Raw genomic sequence first — 4403 nt, 5'->3', positions numbered from 1 at the left:
CTCCTCTATTCTTTCTTCTCCTCTTTTTTTTCTTCTTCCTCTTCTTTTTTATCCTCTTCATCCTCTCATGTTCGATGACCCTCCACCCCTCGGCGACCCTAGACCCCCTCTCGACCCTCGACCCCTCGGTGACCGTTGACCCCCTCTCGACCCTCGACCCCTCGGCGACCCTCGACGACCCTCGTTCCCGATAAAAAAAGAGGAAGAAGAAGAAAAAAAGAGGACACTGCAAGAAACCTGTTAATCTATGATGGATTTCTGGTGACATTTTCAAAATCCGTCATGGATGTCATGGTACAGCCCGCCAAAGCCCGCTAAGCCCGCCTAACCTTTACCCATATAAAGCGCTAACCCTAACCCTCATCCTCTCTCCCTCCTCCGCAGCCCCTCCCGATTCCTCATCTCCGCCACCCACCACCTCCTCGCCCCCTCCTCCCACCGCAGGACGCCGTCCCTCCCCCTCCTCTCCTCTCACCTACTGTCTCCGGCAGCTACCAGATCAGCCGCATCCCCCATCCATCCATCCCTGTCACAAACAATCTCTCTCTCTCCCGTATGACCCCTCACGACAGCCATCGATTCCGGCGATGTTCACCATCTCACAGCACACACATAAGCTGGTCTCCGACCCTAGCCCTCCAGGCCGGCTAGATCCACCTCGCCCGCGACCCCGAGTCCATGGCTAGGGTTTCGGCTATGGTGTTGCCTCCATCGCCGGTGTGTCTCCGACGACTCCGCTGTGTTCCAGACCGCGCGCCCTCGTGCTCTCACTGCCTCCTCGATGGCATCCCCTAACTGGGTTCGCTCACGGGCGTCGGGCTGCACGGCTGCGACCCCGACCTCCTCTGCCGCGGCTCCGACGCGGCCGTGCATCCTATGGCAACCTCCTCTGCAGCATTTGGACCACTGCAGGCCCTCCCTTGCCCAGGTGAGCACCTCAAACACGATCTTCCTCTCCTCCTGCCATCTTCTTTTTTTTGTTATGATGTGCTTTGACTGACTCAGCGTCTTCATCTATATATATCTGAACAGGTCCCGGTTCTTGCAAGCATAGAACATCTATTTGCCGTGTGCAGTAATAGTTTTGGTGTCAAGCTAGCTACATGTGTGGATGCTCTAATTTTCTCCCAATGATTCAGTGTAATGCGTATTTCAGATGCAGAAACTATGTTGTGTTCTGATGGCCATGCTACTGTATATATCTTCTCAATTTCTCATCAACTAATTTATACTCTGTATTGGTGAGGTCGTATTTCATTTTCTGAAAAAGAATGCAATATTAAGAATAAAGTTTTAACAAGGAAAATGGAAAGTAGGATCGCGCAGCTCTCCCAATTTCATTTATCATATAATTGATAAAGAAAGGTCCAACACTGTTAGTTTTAATTGCCTAGTGTGGCTACTGCCTACCCTAACTCTTAACGGTGTGTGTCTATGTGTGCTGATAAGGTGGTAGCAATTGCTATCGAGGGCTCTGGTTCAGCTGCCTGTGTCTTGTCTGTGCGTGCTTCCTCTCTGAAATTTATTTTCTCTGTATCTTGTACACTGTAGGGTACCAAATAGAGACTAACAGCAGGGTACTAAGTAGAGATAACCCGCTGCACTGTGGTATGTGGCCTTCTATCAAGATCTAATTCGGTTTAGATTTTCCCCTAGGTCCTGGTGCGCAGATTTTTGTTACTGTATTAACATGTCGACATTTTCTGTTTAGAGTTTTCTCCCTAGGCATTTCTTTTTCTGTCCTTGTTGTGTCCTGCAGCCTGGTGAACATGTATTCCAGAAATAAGTTTAATCTGAATCTGAGAAGAAAATTACAATAGTGTGGCAGTCCTATAGCTAGAATATAGAGGTTTAAACCTGTTATTAAATTTCTGTACTAAGCATATGTATTAGTGAGTCTTTTTTGAAATAATATGTATTAGTGAGTCAATTTAGAGTAGTAGTACTACTATTAATTGTGCACCTAGAAGTACTAGTACCAAGGCCACGTGTTAGCAAACTGTCTATCGGTCTTGAGGCACAAACTGGGCTAGCACTTGCCAACACAGTGGCACAATACATTTTTCTGAACTCCTTTGCTCCATGCCTAGGTCGCCCTCCTCAATAGTGCTACTGGCAAGTGGTCCTAAATCTTTTTCTTGATGTTGTTCCTCTTTTTTTGATCACTTAACACTTGAATTGTCTGATTATGATCTCTTGTTTTTGGGATGCAGGTCTGGTAGTGCCGTAACAGCCGTGCCGTTGCATGGCACACAATAGAGCTTGTGAGGGCAACAACGGTGGTAGTGATGGAGCTGCTCCGCGATCAACCAGGGGTTAGTTCTCTACTGCCATTCCTATGATTTCTCTGCTATTTCCATTCCCTAGCTGAACTGCTACTGAAATGCACCTATTTGGTTGATCCAGTTCAGAGTTACGCATATTTCATGAGGATGCGATTTTCAACTAATTTGCTTGTGCCACATGGATCTTGGTGGTTAAATTTGTGTTCTTATGCACTCGAATCAAAGTAATCCCAGTATGCATGTTGTTAAGACCAATAACTGATACATCCTAACCACTATCTCCGTATCTCTTAACGGAACCATTTGCCACTAGTATAGATTTATTAGTGGCCATGGCTCTTAGTTATTTTGCATGCCATTTCGGGTTCACTTGGCAAGCAGGTGTTGTTTACTATTGTCAGTGCCTTGATAAGTATTTAGTTTCATGTGTAAACTTGTTGAGACATGAACGTTAGAAGCTTACGCTATCCAGGTAGACGAGCAGTGGCTTCGCGTCATGGATATTGTTTATTAATGATGCCTTTTTTGGCGGATTTGTATGGCCTCTACTGCTGCTGCTATAGTACTTGGTTAGACTTTCATTTGACACATTTATATTATGTTATCAATTATAGGTCAATTTGATTAGACTTTCATTTGACACATTTCTATTTGTATCAACTTGATTAGATACTTTTTATTCTCATTTGTAAGCTAAGATTTGAGGATTTTGGAAAGCATGTAATTTATTTTTTTAGTTTCTTACAATTCTCATATTTCTACTATTAATTCATGTCTACAAAATGTCTAATGTTGTTGTAAATATGATAGGTATGATTGGGTAGCGGTCTACCTTGGTGCTATCCATCACAATCTGCCATGACATGTAGCCTCCAGCAGGAGGGTCGACGACAACATGAATAACAACCTTACTAGTTTATATGGGTTGTTGATGTAAATTGCATTTGTACTTGTTCCTAACCTTGCTGTGACATATATATTGTCAATATATGTTGTATATTATCATATTATGGAGGATTTTACAAACTGCTATGTTGCGTATATACCTATGGATGGCTGTATATTGAATGATTTGTGTGACGTTTAACACTTTGGAAATACTATCTTGGGCCAAAATTGGCATTATGATTTGTGCACCACATTATGCTAAAAAGTGTTTCGTCTCAAACTGGGCTGAAAGAAATGAAGCATACCAAATTTAATTTGATCCTAAATCCATGACGGTTTCTGTGACGAAAAGTAGCATACACGTAGGCAGCCACATCATTCTAGTTGTTGAATTAAAAATCCTACATGGCGTTGGTCCATGACGGTTTGTTTCGTCATGAAGGATTGGGCCTAGTCTGGGCTGGGACGGGCTTAAGGCAGATCCATGACGGTCAAAAATCGTCATGGAAGGTATGATGCCAAATTATGACGCGATATACATGACGGATTCTAAGTCCGTCATGGACGGGCACGCATGACAGTTTTCGACCGATTTGTGACGGACTAGATCCGTCACGTATTAACAGATTTCTTGTAGTGGGAGAAGAAAGAATAGAGGAGAAGAACTCCTCTTTTTTTTCTTCCTCTTCTTTTTTTAATCCTCTTCTTCCTCTACCGCTCGGCGACCCTCGACGACCCTCGTTCCCGATAAAAAAGAGAGGAAGAAGAGGAAATAAAAGGAGGAGAAGAAAGAATAGAGGAGAAGTCTCCTCTATTCTTTCTTCTCCTCTTTTTTTTCTTCTTCTTCCTCTTCTTTTCTTATCCTCTTCTTCCTCTCATGTTCGACGACCCTTGACCCCGATAACATTTTTTTCTCCGAGAGAGTTAGTGTTCCCGAGTGAACCGGAGGGGGACATTGGTCATATCGGATTCGTCATATTTTCTACGAATGTTCTATATACATACATCCATCGATATCATTCCATACATACATAGACACCTACATTATATATGAACAAAAAAATATCAAAATTCATCATACATACATCTACAGTATATATGAACGAAAATTATAAACTTTCTCCCCAACTCATACATACATACATATATTTTGCAAAGGAGCTATATTTTGCAAAGGAGCAGGGGGGAAGGAAGGAAGGGGGGAGGATGGGGCGGTAGCTACCTCTCCTG

This window comes from Triticum aestivum, chromosome 1A (assembly GCF_018294505.1).
Source record: "Triticum aestivum cultivar Chinese Spring chromosome 1A, IWGSC CS RefSeq v2.1, whole genome shotgun sequence".
NCBI lineage: Eukaryota > Viridiplantae > Streptophyta > Magnoliopsida > Poales > Poaceae > Triticum > Triticum aestivum.
The sequence above is the reverse complement of the archived record's forward strand: the minus strand, read 5'-3'. Positions refer to the sequence as shown.